The 21,542-nt window shown below is 34.3% G+C and overlaps 1 protein-coding gene and 1 pseudogene across 1 annotated transcript in view; both read left to right on the top strand.

Annotated features, from left to right (window-relative positions):
• The window catches only part of Cep170 (centrosomal protein 170), a 118,036-nt gene that overhangs the window by 503 nt on the left and 95,991 nt on the right, over positions 1-21,542 (top strand). The window lies entirely within an intron of this gene.
• On the top strand, positions 70-18,111 carry LOC113184161 (poly(A) polymerase type 3-like; annotated as a pseudogene).

The following is a 21,542-nucleotide window of genomic DNA, read 5'->3' as shown; positions in this document are numbered from 1 at the left end:
TTCTTTGTGCAGCCCTCCCCTCCGCCGTAGCAGTTTGCGAAGGATGTGTGGGGGGGTGCTTTGTAGGCAATGGCTGCGTTGCTGCTGGAGAAGGGATTTTTTTCCCGTATGCCCATCCCTTTTGTATGGTTGGTTTCGGGGTGTGAGGTGGCTAGGGGAGGTCACACGGGGAGCCTTTTGGACGTGTCGGGAGGGCGTGGAAGACGTGGTGTCACGCACCCAGCCAGGCGACTTGCACCCGGCGTAGGCTGAGGCTCTGTAGTAAACCCGGGGAAGGAGAGGGTAGCTTCCTGTGGGCTTCATTGTCCTCAGATTCAAATGTAGGATTTTGGTGTGGTTCCCTTACATCTTCTACAAGGGAGCTGGGAATATTAGCAGCTGCCAAACACAGGGCGGGAAGAAGTGGGATTTATATATCACATACAGATTTATCTCATAATCTATTTTCCTGGTGTTCATTAGGGTTTTACTTATTTTCCCCATCTAAGAATATAAAGATAGAGACTATACCCGCTGGAGTTCAAGTCTGTCAAGGCGATCGATATAAGATTACTAGGTAACTATGAAGACTAGGCTAGGAATGGCCTGACAAGGAAGCTGATGTGTAGCCAAGAAGTGAACCAGCAGAATTGTTTTTTTTTCCCCCCATTGGGTGGGTATTCTTGTTCCTAAGGGACTAGATTAGGATAATCTTTCCGTTTTATTTTATTTTTTAACAATCAAAACAAAACTTTGGTATATTGTTTCTGAAATTGTTTATCTTTTATTCTATTACATGAAAATTCACCTATTTGGAAGGAATTTGTTGAAGCAGATGATACATTTGGTTGAAAAATGCATATTTTGGGGCTGGGAGCTGTAGTTTGGTGGTAGAGCTCTTGCCTAGCACTTGTGAGGCACTGGAATCCTCAGCATCACATAAAAATAAATAAAATAAAGGCACACTTTTCATCTGTAACTACAAAAATAAAAATAAAAAAAAGAAAATGCATTTTTTAAAATGATTTGAATCTTAAGCTTACACCAGCAGAAGACAGAACAGAGAGGAGCATATGAAGTAATAGTTACCTTATGAATTACAGTATTTAGATTTTCACTGAAATTACCCTACTTTATACTTCGAATACTTAGAATTCTGGAAATAGTGCATTGATGAATAGCAAGTTACAATTTTTTTTTTGCCATTATTTTAAAGAAAACCAGAACTGCTTTCAGTTTTTTCTCACTTTGTAGATATTGTAGAATTTTGGTGGTATAAAATAGAAGAGTCTGAGTACACTTGACAGACAGGGGAAGATACAAATTCAACTGGAAGACAGAGCCAAATAAAACCAAGATCTATTCTGCAGTGTGGTTTCTCCTGTGCCACCCTAGGCCTCCCACCCTGTACAAACTTATGAAAAGCTTCTCTGACTGCTCTTTAAGCTGTCTGTGTCAGTGACTTTGATTTTCATAGTTGGGTTAATTTAGTCATCTTTGTGATGTAAAAATAGTAATTTTTCTGAAATGGAACTTTAGTTTCAGAAAGTAACTTCCTGTATAAAGAAAGATGCCTTAACATGTGCTTTTCATAAAAAGAAAGTTTTGGAAGGGTTTTCCGGTTTTTTACTATAAAATATTTTAATATTATTTCTTGAAATTCAGTGAGATTTTCTAATAGCATGATCAAGTCTATAAACTGTGCAAAAATAAATTTTCACATAACAAAAATATATGAAGTTTATTTTTTTTATTAGTGAATTCTAATGATTTTCAACTTAAACTAGAATTTACCTTTTAAGAAACATTAACTTTGTTTTTTATTGGGTTAATTTTTATTACACATTGCTTTTTGGTTGCTTTAGAATTTTAATTCTTTAATTCTACACTGTATTTAGTAGGCATTTTTTTTGAAATTTATTTCCATAATTTAATCAAACTTTAAGAAAATAATCCATAATTAAATTCAGTGTGTGAAATTATATTCACTCAAACTTTAAATGTGTTTTATTGGTAACTTTCATGGTGTTCTAAAATTATTTTACATGGGAATAACTAATCTGCATATTTCCTGTCTTAGAACTAGAATAATGAAATTTACATTGTATACATAGGCATTATTCTGCATCAAATCAAGGTGCTTTCTGAAATTCTATGTTTAGTGATTTGTTTGTTCCTTGTGTGTTTCTTATTCCTTTTTATCTACCAGAAAAAAAGTTTTTATTTTGCATCTGATAGCAATCAGATGAGTTCCCATATAGTACTAAGTGCTGTATTTGTGTAAGCTTCTTGTCTATATGTTTTTTTTTTTTAATTCAGAAAATTCTTTTCCAGGAAAATAATTTTTTCCCTTTATAATTAATGTGTAATTCTTTTTCTTTTTCTTTCTTTATTTTTGTTGGTACTTCAGTTCTTTTTGTTTTTTTGAGAAAGGGTCTTGCTAAATTCCCAAGATTGGCCTGGAACTTGCAATTTCCCTGCTTTAGACTTCTGAGTATATGGGATTACAGGCTTGTGCTATCACACCCAACTCTTCCTTTTAAACACTGGGTTGTTAAACATTGCTAATAAGTATCTAACAGGATGATACTTAATTGCAGACTCAAGTGTCTGTATAGTTGCAAATTATTCTAGAAATATAACAAAAGGTCAGTTACATACTATCTGAAAATGTTTCATGAGTAGATAATATGTATCAACCTGAGAATTATAAGAAATAGGTTTACTTTTAATGGGGAGAAATCTCTGATCATCTTTTTTTTATTAATCTTATTATTAATAATGAAGATTTCTTAATAACTACCTATGCTGAAATGGGCTTTGATTTATTAACTCAATTATTCCATGAGGAATGAGTTTTAACGATGAGTTAGCCATTTTGATATGTAAAGAGAATAAGAAAACATCTGTGGTTGATTAAGCTGGGTATATTGTCCAGTTTAGTTGAAATGATTGTGCAACAGTATAATTTTTTTTTAACTCAGAGTGAATAACATAGCTGTATTTATAAAGCCTACTTTTATATAAGCAAAGGTAGAAAAGAAACCAACAAAAGGTTAAAGAAAACCTCATAAAAATTACACGCAAATAGAGATTGCATACAGTGGAAAAGAATCCCAAGCATGCATTGCTTATATTTGAATAGCATATGATACATAGCAAAGAACAGATTATTATTTAAGTGTATTGATAATTAACAAATTACATAGAAAATATTGTACTTTGGGACATAAAGTTTATTAAGTGAACTATACCTATCATGTATGGAACACCTGCTAAATGTCAGGCTCTGTGTGTGTGTGTGTTTGTGTGTATGAGAGAGAGAGAGAGAGAGACAGAGAGAGAGAGAGAGAGAGAGAGAGAGAGAAGAGAGAAAGAGAGAGAGAGAGAGATTGCATTTAATTTATGCAGCAGTCTTAATAAACATATTATAAAAATACATTTAATTCCACATTTAAAGTGGAAGAAATTTGAGGCTGTTTTTAATGTCACATATAAAGGTTAGAGCCCATAAATGAACCTTTGGCTTTTTCACTAAAGCCAAAATTGTTTCTATTCATCTTTTTGAATTGGAGCTTAACCAGTCATCCATAAAATATGCCACCCACTACTAATATTCCTTAGATACTAATGAACCTAACTCTCCATGAATACTTCCCTGAACATAGAAGAAAGACCATTTACCCTTCAGAAAGTATAATGGAAAGATTTTACAAAAATTGAGCCAATATCTTCTTTGTTATCTAACTTCTTGTTGCACTCTATCTTTTGGAGTAAAACACTGTAAAGTTTTTCTCAAATTTATTAGCTCTCTGCTGGATTTTCTTTTATTCTAAATTAAATGATTCACTACTTCTAGTTCACATGTTATGGCTTCACTTGCCTTTTTCATCTCTGTCAACTGAATTCTGTTAGTTTTATCAGTGCTATTCTTTTTTTCTGATCTAGTTTTCATATTTAATTCTGTAATTATGGTCTGAATTCAGAGTGTAGTAAAACTATCCTTTTCCTTATTTCAAACTATACACTTGTGTTTACAGTTTTTGTCAACTCTTTAACAAAACTATTTGTGTTTATCTCCCAGTTCTAAGCAAAACACACTGAGAGAAATATGTTATAGCTTTTAAAGTTATATTTATGTAACTCAATGGGTTATTTTTGGAGATGCTGTTCTTCTGCTTTTCTAAAATGAAATGATAAATAAAATAGACTTTCTAAAATGAAATATGTTTAGTAGGTACAATAGATGCTTTTGCTATTTGTTGTAGATTTTTGTTTTGTTTGAATCTTCTTAATTAACCAATAAAATATTAGCAACCGTATGTTGGTTCTCTTTATTTATTTTTTAGAAAAAAAATTTGGAAATCACTGATGCAGTCAACATAAACCAACATCTTTATATTTAGCTAGATCTCTGTATTTTTGTATATACACATAGATGATGTTTTTGAAGCACTGTTTTACTTTACTGCGTATTAAATTTCATCTGCTCAAGTGTATCCATAGTTAAAACTTGTTGAGATCTTCTTGAATCATGTCATCTAAGGGATTAGTTTCCCTTCCTGGCTTTTTGACATTTATAAACCTAACAAGCCAGACCTCTAATATCTTCATCCTGGTTATGTACTGGATATAGCCAAGGACAAAGCCATGCAGACTTATAAATAGAATAAATGTTACATAAACAAAATATGCTTATGGGAAAAGGGTGACAAAGGCAAAGAAATCTACCTGGATTTTGTGTGTGTGTGTGTGTGTGTGTGTGTGTGTGTGTGTGTATGTGTGTGTAAATGGTTATATCCACCCAGTAATATAGTATTGGGTGAATCTAGGAGTTTGGGTGAGAGGGATAATTTTATAATAAAATGATATAAAGTTAAGATAGAGCTATGAAAATAATCTGTAAAGAGAGTGAATCATGAAAGACTGGTACTTAAAAAAAATTTTTCAAGGCATCAGTACATTCACATCATTCAAAAATCAAATAGCATTGTTACTGGAGTCCTAAGCCGGAGGCCTAACTCTCAGGGTAGCAACAGATCAGATTTGGCCACCTGCTGCTTCATGAGTTCAATCAAGAGAGCCAAATGGTGGTGAAGTCAGAATGGAATTTATTTTTCAGTATGGCTCTGCTGGGAAGAATGGGGGTGAGGTGCCTACCAGAATCCTAAGCCCTATCTTGGGGTACTGACAAGAGCTTTGGGTTTATACAGGGGAAGGTCAAAAGCCCAGGGGCAAGAAGTATGCCTAGGCAAGCAGTCTTTGTCCAAGTGTGGTCTGGTCTCTGGGAATTTCTGACTTTGCCCAGGAAATCATTATTGCCTGAGGGGGCAGTTATTTTCCTGTCTTGAAATGATCACTATTTTACTAGCTGTCCTGAAATGATTGCTCTTGCTTGAGGGTGGGGCAGGGGCAGCCTCACTTGCTATCACAGGGTTTATTGAATTTAAGAGGATGGGTTGGGTGGGTAGGGAGAGAGAGAAAAAGTTAGAAGGACAAAAATGGAATTAGGACAACAACTTGGCCTCTTCCAGTATTTTAAAAAGAAAGTATGAAAATTCTTTTCACCCATGTTCTTCATGTGCTGACTTACCACTTTCCCTCATCTAGTAAATAAGTTCTTCCTTATCCTTCAACTCTAGCAAATAAAAATATGTTCTTAGCCTTTCTTCCCTTTCTGACACAAAAGATAGCTTTTTTACACACTGCTCTACATCATGAGGGCTGCTGTTGTTGAGTAGATGGGAATATTCTCTCCACCCCACACCCCACCCCTCTGAGAAGGTAATATTTAGTAGATTTGCATTCATTAAAGAAGCAAGCCATGTAGGTATTTGGGAAGAGGACATTCTACTCCACAGTGCAGTGGTGCTGGGATGAGTAAATTCAAAGAACAAAGAGGCAACTGAGACTGGAGTTGAGTGAGCAAAGGGAAAAGTAGGAGGAACTGAGATTGGGTAGAGATTTTATTGGTTGGTTTTATTTAGGTTTTAAGGGAGTGCATTGGAAGGTGTTGAGCAGGAAAATGACCAAAAAAAATTGTATTTTAATTTAAAGAATGGCTTTGGTTATTTTTTAAATAATAGGCTAGAGGAGAGCAAGTATGGGAATAGCAAGATGAGCTAAGAAATATAATTGAGATGATCTAGACTAAGATGTCATTGTTTAAAGTGACAAGTGTTGGTGTTAGTGAAAGTAAATCAGCTTCTGGTTTAAAAAGTCAAGAATTTTGGACATGTAAAGTTAGGAATAATAGGTAGGAAAGGGGATATATAGGTCAGGAATTCAGAGGAGAAATTTGGATTACAAATAGCTAAATATTTAAATTTTAACTGTCACCAGTAGACTGCAAGAGATTACTTGAGGAGTTAAATAGATTTGAGAAGAGGCCCAAAATTGAGTCCTGATACTCTGGACATTAAAAACTTGGCAAAAGAGAAGGAGCCATCAGGAAAGATTAAAAGATGTGGCTAGGGAGATATGAGTAAACTCATGAAGTATGTTGCCCAGAAGCCAAGGAAAGACAGTATTTTTAGAGATAAGAAGTGATCCATTACCTATATCACCATTGGTAACCTGAATACTTCTTAAGAAATCAAATAATGTCCTCATGACAACAGTATCTGAGAAAGTAGTTTCAGTAGACCTCTCTTCTTTCTGGTTTGTCAACAGGAATTCAGAAATATTCATAATTATTTTCACTTGGAAACTACCAAATCTGAAGCCCTAAACAAAGTTTTATTCATAAGTAGGTCATTGCTGTTTCCTAGGTAGATGGGTGTGGCTGCTGCTGCAATTGAGGTTTTAACAGGAGATGCAGTGATGTTCAGCAAGAACTTTTCAGGAATTGCCTCAGTGTCACTATTTGTGTGATACTGTTTGTTACTCACTATCAGAAACTCAGTTTCTTCATCTCTAAAATAAAGCTAGTTATAGACCAACTTAAACCTTAGAGGTTTATTGTGATAACCAAATAAATCAGATGTAAAAAGCAAGGTAGGGATCTCCTTTCCGAATTGTTTCAAATGTGGTAAGAAAGGAAATATATTACCTGGGGTGAGAGGTGACAAAAATACTTTTCATTTTTAACTCTGTAAAAATAGCTTCATTTTTTTTTTAACTTTGTGAATTCTATCCTCTTAGGCCCCAATGAGGACTTTCCTCTTTGAACACGTTTTTTTTCTTTCTTTCTTTCTTTCTTTTCCTGGGACGCAGTCTACAGAATAAGGCTAGTCACATGTTACATGGAATAGAAAAAAAAAGTACAAATTCAAAGCTGAGACATTAGTTAGGAGTCTTGAACTCCAGGCAGTCAGCTTAAACAAAACAAAACAAAAACTGATTTGAGGAAACCAGAGGATAGGGGAAGTAGAGCCTACTTGAAGATGTGTGGATGTGTCCTGTATTTATTTTGGTGAAAAAGATACATTGCAAATAGAGGACATCAGTGGTAAGCTTTTTTGAGGCAGTAGGACTATAACTTAAAGATACAAGGGTTGGAGGTGTAGATTAGTGGTAGATCACATGCTTAGCATGCATGAGGCCCTGGTTCAATCAATCCCTACCACTGGAAAAATAAGAACTAAAAATAAACAAACAAACAAAAAACCCATAGTCTACTCAATATTCATGGGGAATTGGTTCTAGGACTTCCAAGGATACCAAAATCTCTTAAATAAAGTTGTATATTTGCATATATCCTTTCCAAATCTCGTATACTTTGTCATCTCTAGAATACTGATAATGTCTAATACAATGCAAAAACCTTCTACATAGGTGTTGTATTCTATTGTGCAAGGAATGATGTCAGACAGTCTGCACATGTTCAGTATAGGCACAATTTTACCTCCCAAATATTTTTGGTACGAGTTGCCTGGATTCCAAAATGGGGGACCTTATGCAACTGTGTATATCTTGAGGATGCTATAGAATATCATTATTTGCCATGATGGCTTAAGAAATACTTCATTGGACAATAATTTTAAATTGAAGGCCATTTTATTTTTCTAATGCTGTTTTACTCATTACAAAGCTATCCTTGTACATTGCAAAAAATTATAGAAAATATCATTAAGTCATGCTGGGGCTGTAGCTCTGTGGCAGAGCATTTGCCTAGCATGTGTGAGGCACTGGGTTTGATCTTTAGCATTGCATAAAAATAGATGAAGGCATAATATCTACAACTACAAAATCAAAAAAAACACCATTAAGTCAAGAAGAATACATTTATAATTTCACTAGCTAATAATACCATTGTTATTTATTCTTAGTTATGGTTTAATCTGATAACATTTTATCACAGGATTAGATTTTTCTATCATTTTTAATGGCAGCATAGGAATTTATATTTACCAAACTTGTAATTTACTTAGAATTTATGGAAATTAAAAGTGTTTTAAAAATTATAAAAAACATTGCAGTGGATATTTCTAATTGAATTTGTGTTCAAATCAATGGTTTCCTTTTTTTTTTTTTTTTTCCTATTGCAGTACAGGGCCTGGGCATGCTTGGCAAGCACTCTGTCACTGAGCTACACCCCCATTTCCTTAGATTTCAAGAAATTAATTATATCAAGTGCATCACAGATAGAAATGGAGAATCCCATTTACTAATTTTTAAATGAAATTGATGCAATTCTCCTGCAAATCTATACCAGTATATGCTTATACCACTGATTTCTTTAATCCTTTACCAATTGCTGGATTTTAAAGAACTTTTAAATTCTGCCAACTCAATGAATGAAAAATTTTGTTTAAATTTCTCTTATCACTAATACTTAGGAATATCTTTAAAATGTTTATTGGCCATTGTATTTCTAGTTTGAACTGCTCATGTGTCTAATTTGAATTCCTCATTTTTTTTGCCTATAGGAGTGCTAATTATTTTTACTTGTAGCAACAACTTTGTCATAGGTGTTGTAAATTTTTTTTTTACAGATTGTTATTTGTCTTTTAAATTTTTTACCTGATAAAATTTGTCATGTATGTACCCAAATTTCTCATTTCCCTATAAAGTCATCACATTGCACATAATTTTATTAAATATGTCTATATTTTTCTTATTTGTGATTTGAAATTGTATATACAAATGTGTTAATTCATCTAAAATATATTTAGGCATATGTAGCATGAGGTCTCACATCAGTTATTGCTCCATTATCTCTTCCTATTTGAAGTGTCTTACTAGTATTTGTTAGTGTTTTTTGGGATATTTAAGGGTATATTCAAGTTTCTACCTCTTTGGTCTCAGAATTTTCATTTTCCTAGAAGATTATTCACTTGAGATTTTCAAATTTCGAAGCACAAAACTATATATATATAGTAATTATATATATATATAATTACTTTATGAATTAAAAATATCATGTATGTGCTTATTTCATTTTAAGTTAAATATGAATGTGGAAAGAACAATAGAACCTGCCAAGAGTTGATAATAATTTTTTTCCAGTGAGCTTTTTTGATTTATCATTTTTGAGTTTATGTTTTTAATTCATTAATTTGTTTAAAAAATCTCTTAATATACTATTTGATGACTAGTGTACTAGTATTTATTTTTTCAGTTTAGTTGAAAATGTCTATAGGCTATAATTTTTTTTCTCAGTATAGCTATAAAAAGCATAAGCACATCACTTAGATTTTAGTATTTTTAGAATTCTTAAATTATTTGTTGTTTCATTCTCTTTTTTCAGTGGAGTTGATTTGAGAAATAAGATTTTGAGGTTTTTTTTTTTCTTAATACATGCGGCTGTGATTGTTACATGTTCTAGATTTTTAAAAAATGAAATTCTCAAACATGAAAGTTGAGAACCTTTCATAGTGACTATTCATATACCCACTGTCTTGATTCTACTATAAACATTTATCACCTATTTAGCCATTTATCCATATCCTTATAGCTATCAGTCCATCTTTTGTTTTGTCATATTTGAGGTAAATTGTAGATACCAGTATTTGTAGATTAAGAAAACTACTCTTGGGGCTGGAGTTGTGGCTCAGTGGTAGAGCGCTTGCCTAGCATGCATGAGGCACTGAGTTCGATCCCCAGCACCACATAAAAATAGACACAATACCTTGTCTATCTACAACTAAAAAAAATTTAAAAAAAAACTTACTCAAGGTTGTGTTTCAGTGCAAGTGTTTTTTGAATGTTTATAATAGTGCTGTTGAAATATTTTCCAGGCAACCTCTGTTATATGAAACAAATGACAGTTTAAAAAAATCAAATTCTCTTGTTTTCTATTTCAGTAGTAGTGGTGTTCATTGTTTTTATAAATAGCTTGCTGACAAAATTGACGCTGATGATATTGAGTTATTCCTTCTTTTGGGGCAAATGCGTATATATGTGACTCTTTGTGTCTGTGTCTATTTTTAAAGAAAAAATGGAAAATTGAGTTTTTTTTTTTTTTAATTTAAGCTGAAGAGCTGTTTGAGGAAACATACTGTTTCTCTAATTAAAGAGGTTCTGTTATTTCCCTTAGTAGCAAATCCAGGAGTGAATTATTTATTCTAAATTTTACATTTCACTACCTTCTGCTTTCACTATTTCTTTATCCTTTATCTTTGAATTTTGTGTTGGGCTTGATTCAATGAAAATAACAACTCTTGGTTGAGGTGAAGAGAACATGATTTTGCCCTGTGATTTTAAGAGGTGCATAACAATTCCAGAATGATAAAGATCTACCTTTATAAATTAAGGATTAAAGATTTATAAATTGGAGAGGTAGGAACAAATAGAGGCAATTAATTAAGCAAATTAAATTTAGAACTTTTAAGGGGTATGGGGCCAAAGGGGTTAGAGGGACTTTTTGGTGGCCAGCAGATCTAGTAGTGATTGTGAATAATATTCAGAATGTAATTCTCAAGAAGTCTGACATCTTTTGTAAAAAATATATATTTTAGGTGTAGTTGGACACAATTTATCTTTATTTTATTTGTTTATTTTTATGTTGTACTGAGGATCGAACCCAGGGCCTCCCACATGCTAGGCAGCACTTTACTGCTGAGCCACAAGCCCAGCCTCCTAACATCTTTTTGATAATGGATATTAGGTTAATTCCAAGTTAACATCTCCTACCCCTCAAATATGTAATGTGAAATGTAGGAATGCTTCATCAAAGAATGCTATCTTGACAACCATTTCTTTCTTCTACCTCTCAGGTATCAGGTTTTATAACTAGAACTTTTTTGCACATATTTTAAATTGTATCACTATAGTTGTACATAACGGTAAGTTTTGTTGTTACATATTTGTACATACACACAACATAACACTAGAATTTGGCCAATAGCATTCCCAAGTATTTCTCTCCCCCCTGCCCCTCCTGCCTCTCTCTGGTTCCTTTTGTAACTAGAATTTCTAATATCTGACATGTCCTTTCCTTTCCTGTCTTGTTGAGCCCAATTTGTAGTCCAGTCAAGTCTCTACATTCTAAATCAGCACATTGTGTTTTTCTTGTAGTCTGGAATCTGTTCTAGTTTGAATCTTTAGTTTTCACAGTTGTAGCTTACTACCCTTGTCCCTAATACTGTCATGTTGTTAACCTATTCAATCCAAGTTGAAGGCATCCAGTTGAGGGGTTAGAAAATACATATACATTTTCATGGTAAAGTTAAAATAATCTTTTGTACCTCATAGAAGTGTAATCTTACAATACATGTCTTTTGGGACTGGCTTATTTTACTTAGCATATTGTTCTTGAGATTGATCCATGTTATAGCATGGGTCAGAATTTCTTTTCTTTTAAGGAATGATTAATGTATGATTTTATGTTCATACCATATTGTGCTTATCTGTTCATCTTTCCATGGATGCTTAGGATGCTTCTTTGTGTTAGTTGTTAACACCAATAATCTTTTATCTATTTTAGTTGCTTTTTTTTAAATTTCAAAATTGCAGATGCTATTCTTCAAATGAAATAATATGTCAAAATTCTTTAGGCTAGCTATGCCTGGAGATTTCCTCCCTTAACAAAATTCTTGTATTTTAATTTTCTCAGATATTATCACATTACAATATATCTCTAGTGAACCATTTAGATACCTCATGGTATCCTGATAATGATGAGCATAATCACTTTAAGCACGAATGACCTAAAGAATTTTATGAAAAAATGGACTTAAAAGATTCAGTGACAGTTGAAATGTTTATTGAACACTTTTAACCAAAACACTTTAATAATTGATGTAAAAATTATAATGATACTCCTTTGTAAATGAAAATAACAACACTCTTTGTGCTTATTTGATTAGATTGCATTTTTTCTTTCCAACATGAATTATTTTATCAGCTATTTTCCAGGCTTATATATGTCTTCCTTAGTATAGATACTCATGTGATTTAATTGTAGAGCTGATGTAGCTAGAGTAGCTACTAGGCATATGTGAATATTTGAATGAAAATTAATTAAATAAAATAAAAATTAATTTCAGTTTGCATTAGTTATATTTCAAGTGCTGAATGTGGCTAGTGAATTAGATATTTTAGATGTTGAACATGTCCATTATCACAGTTTTGTTACACAGTGCTGCTTATATTTATAAGCATGATAATTTAATGTAAGGGTAAAAAGAAAAAATGCATTATTTAGGCTAGTGATTATTATGGTATTATTATAAAATGCATTGTGACATTCATTAAAAACATTCTTGCTTAAAACATATTCTTGAGACTTTTTAGTTTTTCTATACTTTGAAATTGCATTTCAACTTTCTTGTGTTTTATCAATACTCTGATGAAAATTATTTATACTGACCTCCCAAACAGTTGATGTTTAGTGGATGAGAAAATGTATTGAAGATAAACAGAAACCATTTTTAAAGAGCAGGTGAGATTGGATATCTAAAATCAATGAAGACATCTGGCAGAAATAGAAATTGTTGTCATAGAGAGCTAAGAAGGATAAATCAAAACATCTGACTTTCAGAAAAAGGTCTTACAGACCCTTAACTTGTACAGCTTTCTTCCCATTGTCACTCTGTATAGTTTGTTTTCAATTCTTTGAGACAGCTTTGTGCACTTTTTCCTGCTACCAGTGCTTTGTGACCTGACAGAGTTTTTCAGGTTCATGATTGTTCAGTGAATCTAGAAATAGTTTATAGTTCTTTCAGATCTGATGTTTCTAATTCATGCTGTTCCCTAACTTAGCAAATTTGTATCATTCTTCTAAATTAGTCAGCTGATTTTTTGGTCTGTGGTTTTAATTACTGATTAAAATTCTTTGGCTTTGTCAGAAAATCTTGGGGCTTGCTGGTGGCCAAGGAGGAGGCTAAGAGTACACTGAAATGAGTGAATTTTGTATGAAACTGTCAGCATTTATTGCTCAAAAAAGAGCATCGGAAAATGTTGTTAGGTAAAAATATATTGCTTATCAGTCATTCTCAAACTCATCAGGCAAATATGAGACTTAGGAATTATTATCACCCACATCATTTTAAAGTGTATTTAAGAAAGAGATAAAGGATATAATGGTTGTGGGAAAAGCCTAATTCTCAATAGCTAGAGTCCCAGGTTTGAATATAGATTGTTCTTATTTACTACTATTAGATTCATGACCAAATTGAAAGTTTTTCAATTTGGTTTTCATAAGGAAAAATTTTCTTACATGCTTGTTTTAATAGTTAAAAGAATGCAAAGGTAAGAAACTAGTAAAGTACACAAAGGAGAGGTACCTGATGTTTGAATCTAAGTCTTAATTGGTTTGTTGTGTAAAACAACAAAATTATGTTTTAATAAGAGTTGTCCAGTCCCCCCCAACCTGTCCCCAGAACTAGGGATTGAATCCAGAGGCGCTTTACCACTATGCCACATCCCCAGCCCTTTTTATTTTTATTTTTTAGTTTGAGACAGAGTCTCACTAAATTGCTTATTAAGGCCTTGATAAATTGCTGAGGCTGGCCTCAAATTTGTGATCCTCCTGCCTTAGCCTCCTAAGTCTCTGAGATTACAGCATGTGCCACTGTGCCCGGCAAGAGTTGTACAGTTTTATAAAAGAAAGCAAGTCAGACTTTACGTTTTTTATAAACTTGCAGAGAAAATGTGGCAAGAACTTTTTAATGCCTAAATAATCTACATAAAAGCATAACTTGTTTTCTCTTATTTTTTAAACATGTTATAAAATGTTTTTTATGAAGGAATGTTTTATTAAATTGCTAGATTTTCTCATCAAATCTAGATCTTTTGTGAAAATGTATAGTAAAATTGGATACAGAATATGTGGTTCAGTATTTGGAATGTCATCTTCACTTGTTTTTATGAAAAGTATATTGTTGTTACACAAAATTACATATAAGAGGTTGTGAGGGGAAAGGGGGGGGAAACAAGGGAGAGAATTGAACAACAGCAGATGAGGTAGAGAGGGAAGATGGGAGGGGAGGGGAGGGGGGATAGTAGGGGATAGGAAAGGTAGCAGAATACAACAGTCACCAATATGCCATTATGTAAAAATGTGAGTGTGTAACCGATGTGATTCTGCAATTTGTATTTGGGGTAAAAATGGGAGTTCATAACCCAATTGAGTCAAATGTATGAAAGATGATATATCATGAGCTTTGTAATGTTTTGAACAACCAATAAAAAAAATTAAAAAAATAAAGAAAAGTATATTGTTTTAGTTTTAATGCTATTTCAGGTTAGAATAACAAATTATATTTGTTATTGATACATATTTAATTACTTAAAATATTCATAATGTATATGGCAGATGGTAAAGGTGAAATTTGGAGCTCTCATTCAAAAATAACCATGAGTATATGAGAGCAAAATTTTCCCAGTATTGAGTTCACATGAGCATGGAGTAAGTATCTTGGTAGGAATCCAAGAAAAGCACAGCTGTGGTTTTATTTATTTATTTATTTTTTTGTAGTACAAATGAGTGTGGGGATTTAAAATAAATAAAATTTTTCTTTTTGAATATATTTCATTATCTATTCCATATCAAGTTAATTATACGGCAAAGTTGAATTTTTGAATATGTTTTGAGCATATGTCCCCTTCAGAGATATTTCTCCTGATCACCCATCCTAAAGAGCCCGCCCTAAAACTGTTCCATAAAGCTTTTCTCTGTTTTTTTCCCCATCCCACTGTCAGTAAGTTGTCTTTTTTATTTATATAGGTATTTGTTTTTGCTTCTATGAGATTAAGAACTTTTTGTCTTTATTCCTGCTTTTCCCCTCATATATCTTCAATGCATAGTATGTGTGAAGGAATTAAAAAAAAGACTAATTCATTTTATAATCTATAAAATTGGAATCTTCTATAATTGGGTGATAATGTTTATGTCCATTTCCTAGAACTTACAAAATATTTGTTTTTTGTTTTTTTTTTTTTTATTGGTCGTTCATAACATTACATAGTTCTTAATACATCATATTACACGGTTGATTCACGTGGATTATGAACTCCCGCTTTTACCCCGTATACAAATTGCTATATCACATCAGTTTCCCTTCCATTGATTGACATATTGCCTTTCTAGTGTCTGATGTATTCTGCTGTCTGTCCTATTCTCTACTATCCCCCCTCCCCTCCCCTCCCCTTTTCTCTCTCTACCCCTTCTACTGTAAATCATTACTTCCATTTGTATTATCTTGTCTTGCCCCTCCTTTCCTCTTATATGACATTTTGTATAACCCTGAGGATCGCCTTCCATTTCCATGCAATTTCCCTTCTCACTCCCTTTCCCTCCCACCTCTCATCCCTGTTTAATGTAAATCTTCTTCTCAAGCTCTTCGTCCCTACCCTGTCCTTGTTTACTCCCCTTATATCAAAGGAGTCATTTGGTATTTGTTTTTTAAAGATTGACTAGCTTCACTTAGCATAATCTGCTCTAATGCCATCCATTTCCCTCCAAATTCTATGATTTTGTCATTTTTTAATGCAGAGTAATACTCCATAGTATATAAATGCCACATTTTTTTTTATCCATTCATCTATTGAAGGGCATCTAGGCTGGTTCCACAGTCTTGCTATCGTGAATTGAGCTGCTATGAACATCGATGTAGCAGTGTCCCTGTAGCATGCTCTTGTTAGGGCTTTAGGGAATAGACCGAGAAGGGGAATAGCTGGGTCAAATGGTGGTTCCATTCCCAGCTTTCCAAGAAATCTCCATACTGCTTTCCAAATTGGCTGCACCAATTTGCAGTCCCACCAGCAATGAACAAGAGTGCCCTTTTCCCCGCATCCTCTCCAGCACTTATTGTTGTTTGACTTCCTAATGGCTGCCAGTCTTACTGGAGTGAGATGGTATCTTAGGGTAGTTTTGATTTGCATTTCTCTGACTGCTAGCGATGGTGAGCATTTTTTCATGTACATGTTGATTGATTGTATGTCCTCCTCTGAGAAGTGTCTGTTCAGGTCCTTGGCCCATTTATTGATTGGGTTATTTGTTATCTTATTGTCTAATTTTTTGAGTTCTTTGTATATTCTGGTTATTAGGGCTCTATCTGAAGTGTGTGGAGTAAAGATTTGTTCCCAGGATGTAGGCTCCCTGTTTATCTCTCTTATTGTTTCTTTTGCTGAGAAAAAACTTTTTAGTTTGAGTAAGTCCCATTTGTTGATTCTATTTGTTAACTCTAGCGCTATGGGTGTCCTATTGAGGAATTTGGAGCCCGATCCCACAGCGTGTAGATCATAACCAACTTTTTCTTCTATCAGATGCCGTGTCTCTGATTTAATATCAAGCTCCTTGATCCATTTTGAGTTAACTTTTGTGCACGGCGAGAGATAGGGATTCAGATTCATTTTGGTGCAAATGGATTTCCAGTTTTCCCAGCACCATTTGTTGAAGATGCTATTCTTCCTCCATTGCATGCTTTTAGTCCCTTTATCAAATATAAGAAAGTTGTAGTTTTGTGGGTTGGTTTCTGTGTCCTCTATTCTGTACCATTGGTCCACCCACCTGTTTTGGTACCAGTACCATGCTGTTTTTGTTACTATTGCTCTGTAGTATAGTTTGAAATCTGGAATCGCTATACCACCTGATTCACACTTCCTGCTTAGTGTTGTTTTTGCTATTCTGGGTCTTTTATTCTTCCATATGAATTTCATGATTGCTTTCTCTATTTCTACAAGAAATGCCGTTGGGATTTTGATTGGCATTGCATTAAACCTATAGAGAACTTTTGGTAATATCACCATTTTGATGATGTTAGTTCTGCCTATCCATGAACAGGGTATATTTTTCCATCTTCTAAGGTCTTCTTCAATTTCTCTTTTTAGGGTTCTGTAGTTTTCATTGTATAAGTCTTTCACCTCTTTTGTTAGGTTGATTCCCAAGTATTTTATTCTTTTTGAGGATATTGTGAACGGAGTGGTTGTCCTCGTTTCCATTTCAGAGGATTTGTCGCTGATATACAGGAATGCCTTTGATTTATGCGTGTTGATTTTATAACCTGCCACTTTGCTGAATTCATTTATTAGCTCTAATAGTTTCTTTGTAGACCCTTTTGGGTCTAGCACAGGATTTTAAATTTGGGAAAATTAAATAACTTGGTGAAAGAGTGGATCTGAGAAATCAGTGAAAGGAAGAATATTCCACATTCTGTAATTGAAAATGTTGGAGATACATTTTTTACATTTGGATCTTACAGGTTAGGAGTACATTCAAAAGGTACTGATATTGATGCATTGTGTTTTACACCAAGACATGATGATCGAAGTGATTTTTTTCACCTCGTTCTATGGTATATTAAAATTACAAGAAGTTAAAGATTAAGAGCTGTTGAAGAGGCATTTGTATCAGTTATCAAACTCTGTTTTGATGGGATATAGATTGATATTTTGTTTGGAAGATTAGCACTGCCGACTATTCTAGAAGAATTGGACCCACTCGATGACAGTCTGCTTAAAAATTTAGATATAAGATGTGTAAGAACTCTTAATGATTGCAGGGTAACCAATGAAATTTTAAACCTAGTACCAAACATTGAGATCTTCCCGTTCACTCTGAGAGGTGTTGAACTGTGGGCCAAATGCCACAACATCTATTCCAATATACTAGATTTGCTCAGTGGTGTTTCCTGGGCTATGCTAGTGGCAAAAATTTGCCAGCTTTATCCAAATGCAATAGCATCAACTCTTGTACATAAATTTTTCTTGGTATTATCTAAATGGTATGTGTTTAGATTATATTAAAATAAAATTGATTGTAGACACTGAAAAAATACAGTGTATTTTGCTCGTTGATGGATGAAATATCTATACATATTCTGTTGAGTCCAAATTATTGATTGTATTATTTAGTTCTATAGTTTCTTTGTTTAATTTTTGTTTGGAAGATCTATCCAGTAGTGAGAGAGGTATGTTCAAGTCACCCAGTATTATTGTATTGTGGTCTATTTGATTCTTGAAATTGAGAAGGGTTGTTTATATGTAGATGATCCATTGTTTGGGGCATAAATATTTCCAATTGTTATGTCTTGTTGATGTATAATTCTCTTAAACAGTGTGAAATGTCCTTTTTGGTCCCTTCCGATTACCTTTGGCTTGAAGTCCACTTTATCTGACATAATGATGGAAACTCCTGCTTATTTACATAGTCCACATGAGTGATACATTTTTTCTTATCCTTTTACCTTCAGTCTGTGAATGCCTTTGCCTGTGAGGCAGTCTCTTGTTGACAGTATATTGTTGGGTCTTGTTTTTTAATTCACTCTGCCAGTCTATGTCTTTTGATTGATGAGTTTAACCCATTAACATTCAGGGTTGTTATTGAGATATGATTTGTATTCTCATTCATTTTGGTTTATTTCTGTTTTTTAATTTGACTTAGTTTCTCCTTTGATTGTCTTTCTTTAGTATAGTTTCTCCCTTTGCTGGTTTCACTTTTTTGTTTTTCATTTCCTCCTCATGGAATATTTTGCTGAGAATGTTCTGTAGTGCAGGCTTTCTAGTTGTAAATTCTTTTTTTCTTTTTTTCTTTTTTTTAAGAGAGGAGAGGAGAGAGGGAGAGAGAGAATTCAGTTTTCGGTGGATACAACATCTTTTTTATTTTTATGTGGTGCTGAGGATGGAACCCAGCGCCCTGCAGCGCCTTGCACATGCCAGGCGAGCACGTTACCGCTTGAGCCACATCCCCAGCCCAAGTTGTAAGTTCTTTTAACTTTTGTTTATCATGGAAGGTTTTTATTTCATCTTCAAATCTGAAGCTTAATTTGCTGGATATAAAATTCTTGGTTGTCATTCATTTTCTTTCAGAGGGTGGTATATATTGTTCCAAGATCTCCTAGCTTTGAGGATCTGGACAGAGAAATCAACTGAGATTCTAATTGGTTTCCCCCTATATGTAATCTGATATTTTTCTCTTGTGGCCTTTGATATTCTATCCTTATTCACTATGCTAGGGATTTTCATTATAATGTGTCTTGGTATGGGTCTCTTGTAATTTTGTACATTTGGGGTCCTGTAAGCCTCTTGTATTTGATTTTTCATTTTATTCTTCAGGTTTGGGAAATTTTCTGATACAATTTCATTGGAAAGATTGTGCATTTCTTTGGTTTGTATCTCCCCGCCTTCCTTTATCCAATAAACCTTAAATTTGGTCTTTTCATGTTATCCCATAATTCTAGCAAGTTCTGTTCATGGTTTCTTACCATCTATCTTTTCTGTGTGGTCAACTTTATTTTCAAGATTACATATTGTGTCTTCATTGCCTGAGAATATGTCATTCCAACTGGTCTAGTCTGTTGGTGGTACATTTTATTGAATTATTAATTTGGTTTATTGTTTTCTTCATTTCAAGGATATCTGCTTGATTTCTTTTCATAAACTCTACCTCTTTATTGAAGTGATCTTTCAACTCCTGAAATTTATCTCTGATTTCACTCCTTACATCATCCCTATGTCACGAATCAGTTTAACTAGGTACATTCTGAACTCCTTATCTGACATTTCTTCTACTATGTTGTCAATGGACTCTATCATTGGAGCATCTTGGTTTGTTTGGGTCACTTCGTTCCCTTGTTTTTTTCATGTTGTTTGTGTGTCTTCTCATCTAGCAATGTAGATCTGAGGTACCACAGTTTCTACCCTTCAGACTTAGTGTCCCTAAAGGTTTCTAGTATCTCTCTTTTAAGGGGGAGATCACATTAACAGTACTCAGTGCAAACAATATACAGCCTTAAACCAAATATCTCCTATTAAGACATCAGGCACTTCTCTCCCAGGTAGTCCTGAGGGCTGAGCACTGGGACCTGTGCGGTGGTTGCAAAGAGCTGCTCTGCATTGGTAGTATCAGGACCAGGTGCTGGGGTGGGGGGTGGTGAGGTAGGGAGAGATTAAGAGGTTGGGGACTGGGGTGCCAGAGGGCCCTGTTGGATGCCAGACTGATTCCGGACCTGGCAGGACTAGGGGATCTGTAGATACTGGACTGGGATGGTGCCAAGGCCCAGCAAGTGTCAGTTCTATTGGGCCCCAGGAACCCTGTGGGCATGAGATGACTGGGTCAGTTAACCAAGAGCAAGATGCCCTCAGATCTACTTCCTACCTTCTAACCCTGCTATAGCCAGCCCCATTCATCTCTGCAAGTCTGCAAAGCTAGAGAGCTGGCTTTCTCCTGCCTCTGTAGCAAGATGTTGGCTACTGGAACACCCAGCAGGAGTCTCTGGTGTGATAAAACTTGCAGTCAGTCACGTTAATAATGTAGCTCTAGGACCTGGTTGGTGTCCCCAGATGAGGTGGCTGTGTCCTAAGATGCCAGAGGTGATGGCAAAACTTCAGGCAACTGAGCACTGGGCCTCCAGGCCCCTGCTGGTGTACCAAGATTGAGTATGCTGTGTCTTGAGATGATTATGGTAGCAGTGGCAATGTTCCTAAGATGGAGGTGGGTCACATCCTAAGATGGGGCAGCAGTTGCAGAATACGCTGTGGCCTAGAATTGAATTTTTATTTTATTTTAATATCTATGTTTTTAAATTTTTTTTTAGTTGTAGATCGACACAATACCTTTATTTGTTTTTATGTGATCCTGAGGATTGAGCCCTGTGCTTTACATGTGACAGTCAAGTGCTCTACTGCTGAGCCATAACCCCAGCCTGACCTTTTTTTAATTTCTTCCCCACTTTTTATTGGTGTATGTATTATAATTGTGCATATGGTGGGATTTGTTGTGTACTTGCACACAAAATAATATTGGTCAATGTCACTCCTTAGCATTTTCCTTTCCCTCTCCACCTCTCATACCTTTATCACCTTAGCCCTTTCCTCTTTGATTTCCCTTTGATTTCCATGAGAACCACCCCCACATTTATTTTTCCTCTCTACCTTCCTATGTGAAAGAAAACATATGACCCTTGAATTTCTGAGTTTAACTTATTTCACTTAATGTAATGTTCTCTAGTTCTATCCATTTTCCTTCAAAGACATACTCATTTTTCTTTAAGTGTGAAAACTCCCTTGATATATATGCCAAATTTTCTTTATACATCATCCATTGATGAACACCTACGCTGGTTTCACAGTTTGGCTCTTGCGAATTACGCTGCTGTAAACATGGGTATGCATATATCACTATAGTGGGATGACTTAAATTCTTTAGAATAAATACCACGGAGTAGTATAGCTGATTT

The sequence above is a fragment of the Urocitellus parryii genome, chromosome 9 (genome assembly GCF_045843805.1).
Source record: "Urocitellus parryii isolate mUroPar1 chromosome 9, mUroPar1.hap1, whole genome shotgun sequence".
Lineage (NCBI taxonomy): Eukaryota > Metazoa > Chordata > Mammalia > Rodentia > Sciuridae > Urocitellus > Urocitellus parryii.
Note: the sequence above shows the minus strand (reverse complement) of the source record. Positions and strands in the feature narration are given on the sequence as shown.